Raw genomic sequence first — 20332 nt, 5'->3', positions numbered from 1 at the left:
ACTGCATTAAAGTTCTTATCTTAAAAAAGAAAAGTGGCTTATTGTGGCAATAAAATTGTTGCCCCAGTGGCATTGCTAGGAATGACATGTAATGCCATGGGTCGACGGCTGACATTTTCAATACAGAAACGCCTTGTAGGTTTTCTCAAAGTCTGAATAAAACTGTTCCCGTTGGCACATCCTCAAGATTTTCTCCTCTGATGAAGTTGACGCCTTCAAGTTATGATTCTCCTGATGGTGTTTCAATATGGAAAGTCAGAGATGAGGTCATCATGACAAATAGTGACAAAGCAGGAACATAAAAAAGCAACTTAAACCTAATTTTCATATCACTGAGTTATATCTGCTGATGAGTAAAAGGAAGCTATAAATATATGACAAATTCTTGTTGGAGGTTAATCTAAAGGGCACAGTCACATACCTGGTGTCAAATGGAAGTGATTGAGGGGCTGTTAAAAATTTCAAAGGCACAGTTTTTTGCTGAGATAAAGATTATTAATTTAACCACGCAATACCCTCAAACTAACCACAACATGAGGGTACTTGTGAAAAAGGAGCACTGAGATAAGAAGAAGCACTATAGAGCTATCAAAAAAAAAAAAATTCATGTGTATATCTTGTATATCCGGCAGATATGAAATTTTAAACAGTGTCAGGAAACTTTAAATATGTGTTGATTTTTTGGTAAACAGGTCTGATTGTAGATTTAGAGACATGCACAGTGGTCAGAAACAAAAAATCATGAAGTACTCAAGACCTGTTATAAACTGGAAAACACACTGGGACTGTGCATCTTCACCCTGATGACTGAGCGATTTTTTATCAACCTGTGTGTGACTGTAGCAGTCAGCTCCTCACACCTCTGTGTGTGAAGTGACCTGGCTGAAATGAGGCTTGATGGCTTCATGGGAGAATTGGGACTTCTGGGAAATGGCTGTAAGTGGATTAAGACTGTTCTCCTGAGGTTTGAGGCAAAAACTGTTAAATATCTGGGATGATGCTGTGGCACCGGTAAACACAAGTCACATACAACTGTATACAACAGTATACATACAACAGTACGTATACACTTTATTCTTGTGATATCTTTTTTCTCATTAAATTTTGACTTTCATCTCATTCTTGTTCAATAACAACTTTATTATTATATTAACCTGACTTTCTTTCTCGTTTAATTACAACTATATTCTCATAATATTATAACTTAATGACTTTCATCTCATAACTTTTTACTCATCAGAGACTTTATTACACCTTTATCCTGTAAATCTCACATTTTCCTTTCTTCAATAGAAAACCCTTACCCTGATAGTCCAGTCTGCTAATAAGATTTTCCTAATAAGAATTTCCTCTGTCAGTTTTCCTGTGTAAACACTGCAGCAGCCCCTAGTGGCGATGTTGGTGAACAACCAGGTGCACAACATCACCTGGCCCACGTGACAGCAGCCTAATCACAGCAGGTGTGCTGAATGAGGACCTGAGGAGGACGTGTTCATCCGCCCGCCATTTTGGATTACTTTGTTTGGTTACGATCACAGTTTTGTTGGCTGCAGTATTTTCTCCAGGGATTTAAATGGATTTAAAAGGACTTTTCATTCTGGAGTAAAGTTTACATCACCACAGTGAACTGTCAGCAGCCTGTTAAACCTGAGGACCACCTGAACAACCGCAATGCTTCGTCCAATTGTGAGTAACTAAACAGAACAAAACAGAACTGTAATGTCATGGTGGATATTTTCCTTCATATAATGTGTAGAACCATAATATCAATCCCATTCATGGGCGGTTAATCCACTTTAAGCGTCACTTCCGCTCCCCGTCCTCCTCCTGGCTGTGGAGGTATAAAGAGGAGCTGCTGAACATGAGAAAACATGTGGCAGCTAACATGGAGTTAGCTCAGTGACGCTGCTGCTGACATTAGACTGCAGTCAGCTCATTGTCTGTCAGGGATTAATTCTGCCATCCTTCATCTGATCCAAACTGACATGACAAACTAGTAGAGCGGTGTGTCTGCCAGCTGCCAGAAGATCAGGCTCAAAGAGGACAAACTGTTTCCTACCAAATGCACTGAAAAAAAAAATAATCAGCTTTTATTTTACAATAGATGGCTTACACCTTATTTGTCTGTTGTACTGTAATATGTAAATCTTACATTTGCTTTTCTGACGTCTGATTTCTGACACGTCTCTATTTTTGTGTCTACTTATGGTCCAGGAAATTGACAAGCATGGAATGAACTACTTAAAGTTGAACCTTTAAAGTTGATTATGGTTCATATGAGCATGAAATACATTTATCAACAAATGACTGTTCTATGTGTTGATTATTAATGCAAATCAGAGTCCTGCACGGGTCCATTTTTGGAAGCCCGCACCAGGAAAGCCCCGACCCATTACCCACAATTTTTTCCAAATCAAATCAAAACCTGTTAATACATGTCACATGATCTGTGCGTGCTACATACTTCTCAGGTTTGGGTTATGGCCTTCCTGTCCTGTTTTAGTGGCCAAGTTGTGTTCTTGGAAAAGTACCCATCAATTGTTGCAGCACCTGTGCTCCTGCAGCCGATTATGTGATTCCTCAGCGCAGATGTGCTCAGTTTGTAGCTCTCAAAAACCTTTTTGGTACTTTCTTCAAGCAGAATATTCACTGAGAATGTATTCACCACTGGCTTATTCACTGTATGTCTTTGTGATCTATTTTTTATGTTCTAGCTAGCTAACTGTTTGTAATGAGTTATTTGAGCTGCTGAGTTGTGTAATAGATTTTCACAATAAAACATATTCTTGTGGCTGACTAGGATTCATTTAGGCTAATTCAGATGTAAAATATACTGCACAATCATTTTAATTTCTAGCTGCCCCTTGAAGTTACTAGTTGTAAATTGCATAACTGTTGCTATGGTTACGTCTGCTGTCCACACTATTTTGGAGTTTTTGAGCATCTAAAACTGAGAGAAATGCTGCTTGCCCTGTTTTAGTTTGAAACGGTTGCATTGCATTCTGGATGGGCATAAATGAACCGTTGCTGCTTCCCATTTGTAGTATTTTCTGTGTCAGTAACCTGCTGCAGAGGAAACAGAATACTTGAATGTGACATACATTTTCAGGTGTGTCGCTATGAATGGGGATTATTACAGATACAGAGGTAAAATGCTTCTATCAAGGGGAATATTTTTTTTTGTTTTACAAATGAAAACTTATGAGTATGGTTGTAGCCATAGCTGGGCCTCCGGAGAGGAGTTGATACAATCATGTTTTTTAAATTTATGTTATGATCAGACATCTCCTGCATGGATGATGATGAAGAGAGAAGTATCACCATCTGCCTGAGCTGGTTTCACCTCCTCCATTCTGCCGTCTATAGAGTCAAAGGGTTTGCATTAATGCTTGGCTCTGGAAAGAGGGACTTTCAGAAACATTTTTTTGTTCTTGGAAATCCGCTCTCTGCCACAAGTCAGAGCGGCCTCAGCAGAAAGTGGGGGGAATCTACACAAACAAGGCACTAACCGTCAGAGAAGACAAACTAAGTGTGGAGCAGTGTTGACACTTTGGCATCTCGCTGTGATTGGACTCTGATTACTGAGAATGGGTTTCATGAACTCATATCACCATCGCAAACCATGTTTGTGCTGTTAGATTTTGTGTTCTCATCACTTTTTCCTCTGCATGTCACATATTTATTTTGTTCATATGGAAACTGCAGCTGGTTCACATCCCAGGAGCTGTAATCACATTTTAAACCAGAAGATGTTTAATACCTGTTTAAAAAAATACAACATATGAAGCAATCCAACAGCACAAAGAATAATACTGTTTATAATTTTTTTAATGCTGCAAATTAATTGACTATTTTGAGCTGTGGCAGTTTGGCTGGTATTGTTTTCACCTTGTTGGACTGTGTGCATCATTGAGGAAAACCGTGGTCCTGGAGAGCTAGCTACTGCAACAGAAACTTCCCTGGAGGAGGTTTTGAGTGACATTGGCAGGTGTTTATATTCTGTGTACAGATTTTGTCACCACGGCAGTGTCACAACTGCAAGTAAGTCACAAAACTGTACAGCTGTGCCGCTGAGATCAAAATGAATGCTGAGTTTGAAGACGGGTGTGGTCTGACCCACGAGTGCAGAGAACTCATCTAGTCATAAAGACCACTGAGTACTCATGGGTCAGAACATGTTGGCAGATGTTGTGGTTGTTGGGATCCAATCACAAGAATGCCTTTGTTTCAAAAAGAAAACTCTGTGGCTTAATTTATTTAGTTTTCACTCTCCTTCAAGCTGCTTTTGCTACTTCAGTCACTATTCACAGAATAACCATTGTTCTGGAAGTTTCTGTTATTGTGTTTTTCATTGGGGTGTAACGATTTTGAAACCGAAGCTGAAACCACAACGCAAACATCCACAAACTCATATCACGTAAGAGGACTTCTTGCCATGACTGGAGTCTGTTTAGCTCTTATTACTTCACTAATGTAAATAAACAAATTTTGATACATTAAATCCTTTGTTCTTATTGAAGCTAGAATGGCTCTATGTAGAGAGCATATCTCCACCAAGGCCCAACAGTCTCCTTAGATTCAATTAAGCTGTGCCAAAGTGCACCCACTCACAGATGTCAGTCCCATATATGTCTGATTTAGAAAAAAAAAAAGAAGTAAATCTTTGAATTATTCCCTTTCGAAAAGCGCCCTAACTCACAATGTAGAAAAAAAAAAAAAAAAAAAAAAAAAGCCTGGATCCGCACCCTGATTCCAATACCCACCAAAGTTCATGGGTTCTTTCCTGACTCACATCCTTCCACCAAGTTTTATGGAAATCTGCTCAGTTGCTTTGTGTAACCTTGCATACAAACAACAGACAAACGGACAAGGGTGAAAACATAACCTCATTGGCAAATATCAGGTGTCCTGCCTTATGTGAAATGTGACAATTTTGTTCCAATCATAACCAGACCAGTGGTATAAATTAGGTTGGTGTAAACAGCTCAAAACGGATGATAGTCCTGGGATTAGGAGAAGATAACACTAACGTTAGTAGTGTGGGAACATTTTGGTTATCTCTCCCACAAAAACAAACAAACAAAAACTGACGGTATGAACTGAACTGTGCTTTTTGAAGATTTGTTACATGAACCAAAAGAGCGTTAATTACTCTTCTAGATAACTTTTGTGGTCCCAAAGAACTTGTTTTATGGCTGTTTCCTTCGCTACCAAGCAACTGTAACACAAGGCCACCTGACCATGTGGAAGATGAGTCAACCTGTGCTGCCCCTCCCCCTTCTCAGGCCTCCACCGCAGGCGGTTTTGTGTTCAGCATCAGTAAACCCAGGTTGGGTTAAGCAACACCTACAGGAGTGGGCTGGTGATTTATTGTACAGGTGTTGGGAGGCTCGGAGCCAGTCGAGCTCCAGTCATAAAACAATGCTAGGGGCATGTTCACTGACGAGGAGGGTCACGATGCACATGTGGACAGGTGGAAACACACGTTTCAAACGTTGGAAGCCTTCACACTTAGACTTTCTTACATGCAGACACATTTATTTGACGATTGCAGCGAGGACACGAGTCTCCCTTGTTTTGTTCTTGTACTCTTTGCCAGGTGTTTTTTGTTCTCAAGTTGTGAAAGAAGGGAGGCCCGAGGCTGAACTACATTTGTCAAATCTCAGAAATCATATATCTCAGGAGCAGTGGTCTCAAGTCATTTTCTGTATTTAGTCTTTATGATTTACAGAGGATTCAGATGATTTAAGTTTAGGTGGGAGAACAGATGTCTATGTGAGGCTCTGCTTCAATTACTTTTTTCAAATTATAGACTGTTACTACTTTTCAGATGTACTGAACTGGTGAAGCACATACAACATGAACATACAAACTACAGTTTTACTATTGGTGAAAGCTTTAGTTGATTTGGTGACGCTGTCTTATCGTCTTTAAAATAAAGGCAGAAAATCCACTATCATAAACATGGCTAAGTTGACGTAAATACAAAAGAATACAACATGAAAATGAATGCAACTGCCCTGTTGCTGTGCATAATTTCAGTCTTTAGTTCAACATGTGTTGATTGTCATAAATCTTTTGTATATCTTCTCATCATTTAGCAGACTCCACCACTGCAAAGAAAAAAAAGGGGCAACGCAGTGTAAAAATTGTTTATAGCAGAATAAAAATAATGTGTTATTATTAAAAAAATGTTTGATCGTATGAAAATCTTCCAAAATTTAGAACTTCACCTCATTGTATTGCATTGTGTGAACAGATCACTTGAATGTGAGTTTATGAAGCTGTTAGTCAGGTCAGTCATTTCTGTTGTCTGGAGCTTTGTGGTCTGTGCATGTGCTCATTAATATCTTTAAAAAGACTGAAATATTGTTAATACACGGTTTAGATGATGTACGATATTTTTCATTTTGTAACAAAGCCAGGACTGGGAGACAAAAACCTGCAGATGAGGCACGTGAAGGTCAAATAGTGGGAACTCTAAATCCGGTGGAGAACACATGGTGTTTCTGAGCAGGGTTGAGTGTTTTTCTAAGTTTTTGTTAAGGTGACAAAGCATTCTGACCTCTCGGGGGGGATATTAAAGCTTTTTATCAGTCTGGAGCAGACATGTCGACTAGAGGAGGATCAGTTCTTGGCATAAGTGAAGAAGTATAGTCTTGAGAAGATGGGTCAGACCTTCAAATACTGATATTACTGTATATTGTCAGTATTTTTTTATATTTTTTACATTTTTACAACATTGCAGGAGATTTGAGTCTTTTTTAAATTCTGATAAAGACCATCTTTCACTACAAAATGGAAAGCAACACATGTCAGAGATGGCTCAACATATTCTGCTTTTTCTCAGGAAAAATGTGAAAATATATGAAGAATACCCAGAAGTGGAAGCAGAGTTAAGATTAGGGATGTTTGGATGTCTGGAATTTCTCCACCAGATATCTAAATCCTTCATTAGGATTTATGGACCTATATCAATCAGTGCACTCAGGGCTTTTCACAGATAATTTACAGGTGCTATGACTGTAACATAATTTTTCCTCACATATGGACACATGATTCAAAATATTGTGCAATTCTACAAATATCTTGTACTTCTGTTTTTATTAAGTGATGCTAAATTAATAGATCAAGCGACGCATCACTTTTGTGAAGAAACAGTCGGCCTAAAATCTTACTAAACAGAACATAACTGGGTTTAGCCCTTTTCAGGCATGAACGGGACGTCAGTCCATGTCTGAAAGCAGCTTTAGTGTGTATGTGCTTCGTGCTACAGACTCAACTTTTTGAACAGTTTATATATCTGTTGGACTTCAGGCCATTTTATCATTGAAACTCTGATTACTGCTCTGAATGGCTTGGTGGGCCATGTAGAATATGTCTGTCCTTGGTGAAGGGCCTCAGGGAAACTGTCTGTTTTTGATTAGCGTGCAGAGGTTGAAGAGATCATGTGAAACTTCAGACTTGTCTTAATAATGCTGATGAACATGATTGTCCTCTGGGTGACTGAAAAGTGGAGCTGGGACCAATAAATGGAACTTTGGAGCCAATTAATTTAAATTGAATGTGCTGTATAATGGGGCCCACAGTTAAGTAACCATGGTGTTAGTCTTTCTCTTACCAAAAATCTGGAAATCATAACTTTGTGTATGTGGGAATGTTTTCATTGAAGTAAGGACATGTGGATAAATTAATTTGTTTTTTCAAAGTGAGTAAAATGGCCCACAGTCACTACACTTGAAAAACTTTCATGAGGAAAAACACTCATCACTGATATAAACCAGATCTGACTTAGTCACTCACCCTATGTGTGCTCTATGAATTGTAACCACAACTTAAAATATTCAATTACTTAAATGAGCCACAATGCTGGAATCACTTTATAAGAAACTTGATTTAATTTGTAATGATTAAGAAGAAATTGATTTGCTGTGACACTACAAAAAGTGCTGGCTGCTATCAAAAATATACCAACATGAAAAGCTTCAGAGGAGCAACGCACCCTGCAGGCGTGTTGCATATGTCACTGCAGTGTTTCCCATTAATAACCTGCACTGTGGCGGCCCACCACAGTTTCATAATGAGATTCATTATTTTACACATCATAAAAGATGTTTAACTTTGCATTGTTGCCTCATTGTAGAGCTGTGTGCAGCAGTCTTTACCTTTCTGTCTTACACACCATGAACATGAATATTCCCTCATCAATCAATCTACTCAGGTGGCAGTGTTTATAATAATATACAACTTTCACTTACAGCTGTCATGTCCATGTATTATAATGCCTCATTTATTTTGATTCCGTTTTCTCTTAATAATACTATGTTCAGTGCACACTTGAGGCCTACAAGAAGAGAGCGGATGTTGGTGGTTATCTTCTGTAGCACTAACATCTGGACTCAGACACTTAAAACTTTAAGCATTAACAAAATGCCAAACTAACAGCATGTTTCGTTCATTGCTGCTGTTATATAACTGAAACTAAAACTATTCACCATCTTTTTAGAATAAATGTCTCAGCAGGACACTCACTCTTCTGCCTGTTTCATGGCAGGTGGCAAACAGCATTAAAGTGCTTCACCAACACCTACTGAGGTCACCCACTCTCAACACCTGCTGTGTTTTTAATAGTCTCCCATATTCAGACTTACACTGCTGAGGTCTGGCTACACACATTATCATTCTGCTTGAGGGGGAAAAAGCCCTCAGGCATGTATTTCCTTGAAAGTTGCATTTGTGCTTTTTATCCAGACAGCAAATGCTGTAAAAATTCTTTGTAGATCTATACAACCATTTATTGAAAGAACAAGAAGGCCTGCTTTAGTAAATAATACAAGTCTTAGTCAAAACCTGCCATTTTCTCTGTGCACATGGCAAGTTCAGAGGTTGTTGGTGTTTCCATTAGTGAAGAGCATTTTGAAAACAGTCACAGGCCGATAGAAGAAGGGAAAGAGAATGCTGCGTGGTATATACGATAAATTTGAACATTATCCAGAGATTTTACTAGAGGGCCGGCAGGAGAAACGCTGGATAATCCCCAACTGATTTGAACTCTTCTCACAGCCTCTCTTATAATTTCAGGAGATTTTCCAGAGTTCAGTTCTTGTCTCAAAGCAGTTTATGTTAATTTTAATGTTGTCTTACTTTACTTCTACTTTCTATCAGACTCTCAGGAAGACAGCAACATACAACCTCTTAAATGTTAAGACATTTAAAAGTTATAGAAACTTTTCTATCCCAGTAAAACCTAATCTTTTTTTTCTGAAATGGGCTTTCCCCTTGCTTTCCAAAGGTGCCCTGTGGAAGGGAACCTCCAGATGTGGTTTTTCCAGAGATACTAAGACCTAAGGGCCAATGTGGTTTTCCTGCTTTGATGGCTGTTTTTTTGCCAAGCCGTGAAAATGTGCTGTAGTGGGGATGTGATTCTGACTCCATTACAACGTGGCTGTGAGTCAACCTCCAGGAACCCTGGGTTTGTCGCGCCAGGCCCCATCAGTGTGTAACAACAACAACCCGCTGATGGCTGAGAAGCACAGCGTATGATTCAAGAGATTAGCTCCCCCCTAATGTTATTTTCCTCTGAGAGTTTGCAGTGGAAACGTTGAAGAGATCAGGGTCTATGGACACTGGAACATGTGAACAGCATGTCGTCATAGGTTTTCTGTCTCTACACATCAGTATACAATTGTTTTTTTATTATTTTGCCCCTGCTAAAATGCTCACATGGCCAGGTCAAGATTTGTTGTTATACTAATTATACGGCACCATGGAGATAATTACCACTAGCTGCTCAATGGAAGTAAATCAGAAGAAGTGCTGCAGGTATTTATATATCCCAGCAACAGGTCGTACAGCTCAAACCATGAGTACCATGAACATATAGGGGGTCTCTGTGCTGGATTTTATGTGCCCTAATGAGCAGCTTTTCTACAAAGAGGTTGATAGTAATAAGATATCACAGTATGTTGTGCCGTATACATTCTGAGCAGATTACAGTATTACCGTATGGAACATTGACTGGTCCATGCCATAAAAAGCGTCTTTAATTTGACCTGTGTGTGTGTTCACATCCTGCTGTAATCACTCATCATAAACCACAAGGTGTCTTTATTTATTCGCATGAAGGGATACACTCAATCTTAGACAATGGGTGTACATAAAAACATTTGAAACAAGGCTGACCTTATTATGACATGCTTGCAGAGTTGTTGGGGAGTAATAAATAAGTGCTGGCAGCGAGACAACATTGCTTTATGAAGAGAACCAGCAGAGCAGCTTGAGTAACAGACTGCAGGGTGCTGTGGTTTTATTAGTCCTCCCCTCGTTCATAGACAAAACACTTAATCTTGAGACACCCGGTGCTTTGAACTGCGGGAGGTGATTCTGGTCATCCTGTCTGTGCCGTCTTCCAGGAATCTGCAGCTCGTGTGTGTGTGAACACAAACACACACACACAGGTAAAACCCCTGGCCTACAGTATGTTTCCTTAAAGAAACACAAAGTCAAGACAAATATAATTTAAAAAGCTACAGCTGCAGTTTTACAATGTGGAGGGACAGTGTAGTATCAGATCAGTTAATTTCTTCTCACTTTAGCTGTGTGGCTGTTGGTATGACAATGTCAGGTCCCCCCACTACTTTAATCATGAAAACTTTTTCACTTAACTTGCGAAATAGATCTATTACAGGGTTGAATGTGTTGCTATTGACATTCATCTCTCCAAACAATGAATGTTAAGTAATCTTCTGAATATTCCTCATAGGATGAATTGTAAAAACATTTTGGTGATACCCAGACATTCTCATCAACTTCAGCTGTCTTGTGTTAAGTGCTAATGACCAAATTTTCACGATGCAAACTCAAAACTAAGATACTGAACATGTAATGGATTAACTAAATGGTAAACATCAGCATGTTAGTGTTTCCATAATCTACATGTTAGTATGAAAGGACAATGTCGTTTCTGCTCAGAAATTGCACAAATAGCTTATACATTTTCTCTGTGTTCTTTTAGATTTTTGAATGCATAGTACATATACATATGTATTTCATTTATGTGCTACATGGGTGACTGGTGTTTTTTTTTATTGTTATGCAATATCTATTAGCATTTTCTATCTCATTTGTTTGTTTTCTGTGTTTAGCTGTAAAGCATTTGAGTCTAACTATACCAAATGTATTGAAAATTTATAACAATTATTGATACCTTTACTTGATGTAATGACATAATCTTCTCAGAAAACTGACTAGTCATTAAGTTTAAGAGATTCAGAGATTTTATAGATGAGATATGAGGAGTTATTCTTTCCAACTCAAGCTCTGTCGATGTAGCGTTTACAGCAGAATAAAATGAATCTTAGTCTTTAAAGAGGCTGCTTCATCCCAGAATAGTCTGACAACCTGTCTGTCTCTCACACTGACAACCACGTGCTTTCAATCAGTTTCCCTCACACTGAAATGTCCTTACATGGTGCTCTGCTCAGTCCAGACATTTCTATTGTGCTATCCCTTTTCTTCCAGAGCAGCAAAATAAAACACATTTCTTCACCAGTCTTCTGAATTTATGGGGAACTGGCTCATTTGTTTAATGGGCCGATCAGACCATAACATTTTAGACTACAGCATAATTCTCTGAAAGCCCCTCACTCCGAGCTGAAAGAGGGAAAAACAATGAAACTCTACACAAGTGGTGACTAAAATGCTAGCATCAGAAGTGTGGTTTACCTTTTCGCATAAACAAATGAAAACAAATCTCTCCTAAAACAAAACCTCTATGTTTTAGATGATGAAGGTTGATAGTTTCCAGCTCCTTCCAGCACCCATCTGTCCAACAGGTTTCTGAGTGGCAGTGTACACCACACATAAACATAATCACCAAAGTAAGCATGGATAAACATAAATTAGTGATTAGGCCAAAAGAGTCGAGAAACAATCAAATGCAAATTGTAATTCATCAAAAATTATCTTTTTAAACTGATAATCTACACAAATGTTTATACAGATTTTCTCATTTCAGTGCCTGATCCAGATAATGTAAAAAGTATAAAAACCTTTTAACTGTCCACCCTAACAGTTTAGCTCCTATTACACCCCTTACTGTCAAAAGTCAAAAAAGGTCACAGAAGTGAAAGTGGGTGACTGTCATCGTTTCTAAGTCTTTAGTTTTCAAACTAAAAAGGGACCAGCAGTCATGGCAAAAGTCTGTGTTTTTGGGGCTTGAAAGTGCTGGAGTATCATTGTTGGTTTAGAAGTAGTAGTTGTGTTAAAGGAACACAAAATATAAGAAAGTATAGTGCAGTTACCAGTGACAATAGGGAAATGCGAAACATGAGGTTAAAAGCTAAATGACGTCTTGCTAACGCAACTGCTCCATGACTAATCTGAGAGGAAGTCAAGGGGACGGGTCAATATGGCATTCAAAAGAATGATATTATAGCCTCCAGTAAATCATTTGTCAATCAGATGTAACTGGATAGACCCTTTCATAAAAAACCCAGAGGGAGCTGTCAGGCTTATAATTTACTTACAAGTTATTGTGCTAATAATGGTACAAACAAATAATACATTTTTCAAATATATTTCAGGAGCATATTTTTCCCAAAACTCATTATCTTCACAAGTTGTAAGTAATCTTGTATCATTCAGGAATTTTGTTTGTACCCAAGATAAAGTCCAGAATAAGCAGACATTTTTTAATGCCATAAATTCTTCTATCTACAAGTGCATTGCAGAGCTCTTTTTCAACCCCTTGTGGCAGGGAGAGTAATTACACAAATACTGTTGATGTGTGTTTATGACTCTTGATGTTGTTTTCAATCACTTTTACTGACTGTATTGATAATATAATGATTCCTCTGGAATGCAAGTTTCCTTCTAATCGGGTGCATCAGAAACTTATTTTAGACACGATTTTTATTTTTCTGCCATAGGCTGGGCCATGTCCATAATTTCTGTGTTCTTCTCTGTCTCCCCTTCAACTCTAGTAATAAAGTCAAGCATTGGTACCTTTGGGACGACGCTGGTGTGTCACCAGACACCAGATTTAAAACTCCAATATGCAGTGAAATACAAAGTTATTTATGTAGAGTCTATTTTTGGGCTTCTGGTGTAAACAGCCAATTTCTGTGCCAAGACTCTGCTTTCTGATCATTGTGCACTGTGTACAGACTGACTCCAAATGAGTCACAAGTTTTTCTACACAAAACACAAACAGCAATACTCTTTGTAGGTGGTTTTTGTCCAGACAGTATTTTGGCTCATCTTCATCAACAGTTGCATATAAATGTAAATTAAAAAGCAGATAGCCGGGTCATTTTGGTCAACGTATTCCACCTCTTTTGCTCTCCACACAGGCTGTTTAGCTGTAACCAAAGCCTTCTCAAATGTGTTTGAGACATAAACCAGAAGGTTCTGGCCCCAAAATCTGCATACTCACATGCAGAATCTATTATGATGGACTTCAGTAATCAATAATCCATAACAGACATTCATTCATACGTAAAGGTTCTACAGTCCAACTTTAAGAATGAATGTTATCACACAAGTGTTTCTTCTTAATGCATCATGCTTTTCAGCAGTGTTTAAACCTTGTCTCGTTTTGGCACTGATCTCATCTCTCACTTACAGTGTACACCAGCAAAACAACTCACAGAAACGTCCCTGCAGCTGCACTACCAAACTGATGTATTTAACTCACACTGTACACGATTACTATAGTAGAATCTGTGTGCTTGCCACTTTTCATTACAGTTCTGTTCGACAGTTTCCAGTTTTTGTTTGTCAAAAACCGAGAACATCTGACAGACACACGTTTCTGGTCCCATTTTGGTCCAAATGATGTATGACTTTTGTCCAACTACCCACAGTTAGTATGTCCTTTTATATCCAAGTTTTGGAAAGTTAGTCCAGACTAATGAGGAGTTCATTGAGTTTCAGTTCACGGACTCTTACTGGTATTTCCTTACCGAAACATATGGGTGTTTTTGACCTTATTTTCTCTCCTCTCCTTATTCTACCTCCTCTCAAATATCTTGCATCAAAAGTTGGATCATGTGAACATTGCCTAAATGTAAATGTGCGAGCTCCCACAGTGTATATACTTTCCATTTCATGAGGTTTTAAGGTGGTAACTCGATGATGATGAGGTTTTGAAATAAAGTAAGAAGACAAGCTTTTTTTCTATAATGTAATCTCCACATAAAGCTCTTTCAACACCATTGAGCGCGTTCACATCCCTACAGCTGAGTATAGCTCCTCAAACTTGTTTTTTTCCTCAAAGGACATGCCCGAGGAAAAGGATGTAGGTCAGGACACACCACTGCAGGCATGTGTGTTTTCCATTGCTTAGGTTATATGCCAGTGGATCAGCTGTGGCCAGACAGGCACGAAATGTATTCATTTACTGCACAATGGCTGTTAAAGGAATTTGAAATTGTGTCATGAACTGGCCTACATGTTGCTGCGGCGAAATGGGAGTGCAGGTTTCAACTTGTTGGCTTTCACCTCTTCCTGGCTGTAAGTGATCAATTAGTGTCTGAGTTTGGCAATAGATTTTACACAAACGACTCTGTTACCAGGCAGGGTAATTCAGGAAACGGCGTGCAGGGTGGTGGCTGTGTTTGGGATCAAACCTGGCATCCATGTTCGTCTGTTGGGTTTGACCTCCTTCCTGCTGCTGTGGTCATGTGTTATTGTTGAATTTCAGAGGACAGCGGTCAACAGACAGTTTATTTTTTGAAATACTGTTTGTCGTCTGATTCTTATTTTTCTCATTTAATATGTCCAGTTTCATGTAAACATCGGTTAATTTTGTAGTTTTGGCTACCACTCCCCTTGTGATATCATACTTACTGGGCCTTTCACATTTTACTATTTTGGACTGGCAGTGAAGGCACCAGAAACAACTGACATCAACTGCAACCTTGTCTGACTGCTCAAGACATAAAGTGCTCAATATGGCAGCACACTGGAAAATATCAAGACTCTGCTGGGCTGAACTGACTACAGTATGTTCTGTGGCAGAAAAAAACCCCATTGATACCTGTTGGAAACTGCTTGATAATAAAAAGTGCCCCATGACACTACCAGAGTAGACTTGGTCCTAAAAGCATAAACTGACTCATCTGTAACTTTGTTATTAAAAATAGTATATCATACTGTTTAAACATAACTGTTCGTAGTACTTCAATATAATACAACAGCCATTTTCAGACGTAATTTCCAGAAAAATATCTCCAGTAAAAACAGGTCTGTCATGAGAATAATGATCATCAGACCATCATCAAATGGTCAAAAACAATAATCTAACAGTTTTGTGTTGAAGTGCTGAATAAATCCCTGAATGAGATATCATATAATATAAATTAAAATTAAGTTGATAGAAATGTTTTTATGTTTTTTTTTTATTCTCTCAAGAATAGTTAAGTAAGCATAGGGATTCAGATCGTTTCCAAATCATTGCGGACACTTACACAGCTTGTCCATCACTGTCTGGAAAAGGTGTAACTTACTTTCTCATGAATTGAAGGCTGCAGGATGAACAGTGTCAGTAGTCAGCAGCGAGTCAACACCGGGAGTCATCAACAGTGAAATTCCACTGGCTTCATCAGTTCACCTAGAGAGCATCACCTGAGGGGCTTCCTGTCATAAATAGTAAAACTGACTCGGACATGTACGGGGTTGCCCTTTAAAGAGCAGGAAGCTGCGCACATGTCCTGCAACTCATGTTAGAGTGCAGACAGAGGGGAAATCTCTGCATTTATTATTGCAGCATTAGTTGATCAAATTGACAATTGGTTATAATTGGATTACTTGTTGAGCTAAGAAAAATGTGATGCTTGCAATGATCTCTGAAACCTCTTGCAGGGTTAACAACAGATCTAGGAAGAACATATTTGAAAGACATAGCAGGTTTTATCTGGGGTACTGGGAGAAAAGTTATACACCACCTGTATTCATCAGTGTTGGGACACTTGACTATACTTTTGGCAGTAAGTGGTAGTGTAAAAAAAAAAAAAAAAAACTTTTTAAAATTAAGTAATGCAATTATTGAATTTGTAATAGGATTATTAGTAGTCTGTTATTGTAATTTTAAACTTCTAAAGCTCCCAAATGTCTGACAGGAACTGTAATTCACTACTCACTTCATTATTTTGGAATTTCCCCTCCTCCTTCACCTCCTTCCCCTTCCCTGGCCTACTGCTTCCTGTGGCCCCAAGTACACAATGAAGATAGGAAGGCTGCTCACCTGGCTCCCTCGTTCAGAACAAAGAGACCTGGCTGGTTACATGGTGGACACTTCATCTTTTAATAATTGGACTGTGTACATCAAAATAAACCATTCCAAATGACTCACAATTAAAACAATCGATCGAAGTCCAATCTTATCTGTCCTCATCGACTCAGCAGTAGATTCTTCTGCCAGATTATTAGAATAGTACTCATTCGGAAAATATTATTATCATACATTCTGTCACAGGTTCAAACACAAAATACATGTTGGTGGGCTTTAATAACAAAAACTAAGATGACATTTAAAGTAAAGTTACTTTCCATAATAAGTTATGTCACCTTTATATGATAATATCTGTTAAATGACCATTTATTTGAATCATGTCTCCATAAAAGCGATCAAGGTGCATTGATTATACAGTTATATAACATTGTGTCTGCCATGTAAGTCGATTGAATCATCATCTCATCTTTTGGAAGTCTTTTGAAGTTGAGTCTTTGAAAGCCAGATTTTATATTTTATTCATGCAACATGCCTGGACCAATGTTTCTCATTTTGCCCTGATGGTGCAGATGAAACACAAATTGCAGGCTCTGCTGAGCTCACAGGCGCCAAGCTTTGGCGAGGCCAAGCTTTATAACACTGGCAGCGTTCAGGCTTCTTGGATCTGATTAAAGCCACTCTCCTCTATACAATACACCATGTTGATTTATGTCACAGCCTCTTTGGAGGTTGTAAATCATCCAGGCCTTAATATCTCTATATCTGTTAATGGCATGTTAAAGATATAGGTGTACAGTTAGCACAAATTGATTAATTAAGCAAAAGACACTGATATTTTTTGTGTTCAGTTAAGCAACAATAGATGTCTCTTCAAACAAAGATGAGTTTGGCCACGTATCATTTGGTCTCATTGAACAACCATCTGGTGACCTGAGATGTTTGACGTCTGCTTGTATAACTCCTCCTCCATTTCTACTTTTAACACATCCCTCATCACTCTCACGTTTCGGTGTGACTGCTGCCTGTAAAATGCACGTTGTTTTATATCTCAGCAAGTAACATCAGGTGTTTCTACTTACACCGTCACATGCGCGCAGTGTCGGTGGTCTCCAGCCCCACATCCATTCTCTGTTTGTGCTGAGGTGAACTGCACTGTCTGGGACACACTGCCTCTTCTTTCTTTGCATCCACACACAATGTTGAAATTAAGAATAATTCTATGTATCTAAGTCTAATGCTTATCATGCATTGTCCCAAAACAGGAGGAAAGTAAAAGCATGAAATCACTCATCTGTGTCATCGTGACTTTATTACGACACATTGTGTTTTATTATCCTTTTTCCACAATGTTATGAAATCCCTTCTTGTTATCAGACCTCAGTTCTCAGAACTGGAAAATAACTTGTGATAAAATCATACAATCAGAAAACAAGATTCACGAGTCCTCTACATCTGGACACCAATCCACGATGCGGGTTGCATAACACATTTTCATTTCAAAACAAATAAAGTAAGGTAGGATGAGGATAAAAACCTTGTTTGATGGAGCTAAAAATGTAATATACGGTTCATTTCAAACAATTATGATTCTTCTCCTTTTTTATATTAATGCTGAAGATGTCAATAACACATGATATTAGACCTATTACCAAATAACACTGCAAAAGCCTGAGTATCACACAAATTACATTGTTAGCTTTCCACATAAGCATGATGTAGCTTTCTTCATATCTCTAATCCAACTCTTTTTCTTCATCATTCATAATCCCCCCATGTCTTAGGTATGCAGAGGAGAGAAAAGATTCATAGTCGTCTTTGTGCTTTTGCTGCCAATTGTAATCCCCTTTAAATCTTGTTGTGTTATGCAATTCAATATAGAGGGCCAAAATAAAGAATACTGCGTTATGACGCTCACAATTGTTTAAAGTCAGTGACCATATCTCAATGTCTGAACAAAAAATTGTCTTAAATTTGTCTTTAAACTGAGACAACCAAAATGAATAATCTGTAATTGTCCAACAAATTGCTCATTTTCATTACTACTGCTGAAGTTTTAATGAAACTATGCAGAACCAACAGAGTCAAATAAAATAAGACACAAATAAGTTTCACGAAACTGACATAAAAATCCCCATGAAGACTTGGCTGATACTCCCTCCATCATTTAATCTGACTTAACTCCACACTGATTTTGAAAAATAACCTGCAGTACTTCTGTATTTCGTGTCCAAGCACAGTTTTATTTCCAAAGCTTAAGGACACTTTATTGTTCCAGTGCTCAGGGGCAGCTTTAGTGCCTTCTGTTGGCTCAGATGTGTTTTCCATGATGTTAGTAGTATTCCTTCATCCTGTCAGGCTCCTCCCTGATAGCTTTTATTGACCGGATTGGGACAGTCCAGCCAGTTTGCTCACCATCCGTTGAAAGAGTTTACTCCGGATCTATTTTGAATAAACTACAAAGTTTTACCACATGAATTGCAGCTGCTGTTGTTCTGTCAGCTCAAGAAGTTGTTTGCACAGTCTCTGTAGATTTTATATAAGATGAATGCATGTAGAGCTTAGTGGAAATGGGCCAGAACTTCTTAAACAAACTCTTAGTTCACTGAGTTCAAGTCCTAAAGATGTTGACACTCTAAGTCAGTTTCGGGGGGGGGGGGGGCACGCACCCCTGAAAAGCTTCACTGCACTTTCTGATGCTTAACTCTGTCAGTGTTGGTGACAGAGCTGAATGTTACTCATGTCCATCACTTTTAACTTTGTTGACATGCCTAAAGCTTTTCTAGCTTCCTCATTTGTACTATATGTTGAACAGGGAGCCACTGACAAGACTCATGATGCCTGTGTCTTGACTAGTTGTGAATATTTACTCTAAACAAATTCTTCGTGATAAAGACCTCTTAGAACTTTAACTCCTTCCACACCCGAAACACATACAGTGACCACATCTAGAGGGAAACATAATAATGCCCATAAAACCGTTTTCTTATTGCAGATGTGATTTTCTACAAACAAAACCATTTCCAACAAAAAATGTTTTAGACGCCAAGCAACAAACATTTTCATCCATCCAAATTAAAGAAGGAGCTGTAATGACATGTGATTGTATTTTGTTAAAATATGATTTGTTTAGTATTTCATTTAATTGCTTAAATGTGGTTTTGCCTGAAACATTAAAATGTCACAATATCTCCATTTGCACTGGCTTTATATAGTCATTACCATTGATAGAGGAGTCAAGTGAATTTAATGGGCATTTAGACATAAAGCATATTTTGAATTCAGAATTCTTTGTCGAAGTGGCAATTCTATTCATTTGTTATAAAAAAAACAGCTTACTTTGTGGAGAATGGTTATTATGAGATTGCCAGACAACCAGCAGAGACTGAAGCAAATCACAGAAAAAGTGCAATTTCTCTGTAACACCTCAAATTGTTGCTTTTACTATTTGGTTGTGTTCAGATTCAATGAGACAAAGTTTTGATTCATGAGATTTAGGGTTGCTGATGTTTACGTTGATGTTACCTTTTGGACAGTCCAGTAAAAAACAAGCCCACAGCTTGTCTTTGCAGGAAGCTTATTGAAACTCATCGTTACATTATGTAACATGTGACTTGTAGTGGCTGTAGTAATTAAGGGAGATACGTTGTCCTTCTCTACACAGTCAAGGTTTAGAGGAAGTTGGGGGTTGATGAATGGGTCAACAAAACATAGGATTATGACTTCTTTCTTGTTTATAACCAATCGCCAATGTTGCTCGTTTTTACCATGACTGTTGACGGTGGTTGACCATAACCTCAACCACTTGTTCATTATTCTAACAATGACAATAAAGGTTGTCCGACCTTAAGTAAACACTTACTTTAACTCATTCCACAATTTTTCCTAGACCTAACCAAGAACTTTTTGTGCCTTAAATCCAACCAAACCACAACTGTTATACAACCTCAAACGCAGTGTTACACAGCCCTGAACTTTAAACTTGAAATGCTAATGTGTCATTTAATGCACTGATTATTATTACCGACTGATGTGAACATTTCTTAATATAATTCTTGACCATATCATCCTGGGCTAATGTGTTTGGACATTTCTAGTCTT

At 38.3% G+C, this 20332-nt stretch overlaps 1 protein-coding gene across 3 annotated transcripts in view; it reads left to right on the top strand.

Moving 5' to 3' along the window:
* Positions 1–1408: 1408 nt before the first annotated feature.
* Positions 1409–20332, top strand: part of stk36 (serine/threonine kinase 36 (fused homolog, Drosophila)) — a 70677-nt gene continuing 51753 nt past the window's right edge. For 2 of the 3 annotated variants that reach the window (XM_069539878.1, XM_069539877.1), the window contains exon 1: positions 1420–1686. The gene's annotated coding sequence lies outside the window, so the exon portion shown is untranslated. Of the gene's footprint in view, positions 1687–20332 lie in introns of all 3 variants that reach the window. The other variant, XM_069539879.1, reaches the window with a different exon arrangement.

Source organism: Paralichthys olivaceus, chromosome 15, assembly GCF_024713975.1.
Source record: "Paralichthys olivaceus isolate ysfri-2021 chromosome 15, ASM2471397v2, whole genome shotgun sequence".
Classification (NCBI taxonomy): Eukaryota; Metazoa; Chordata; class Actinopteri; order Pleuronectiformes; family Paralichthyidae; genus Paralichthys; species Paralichthys olivaceus.
This window is presented reverse-complemented; position numbering and strand designations above follow the sequence as displayed.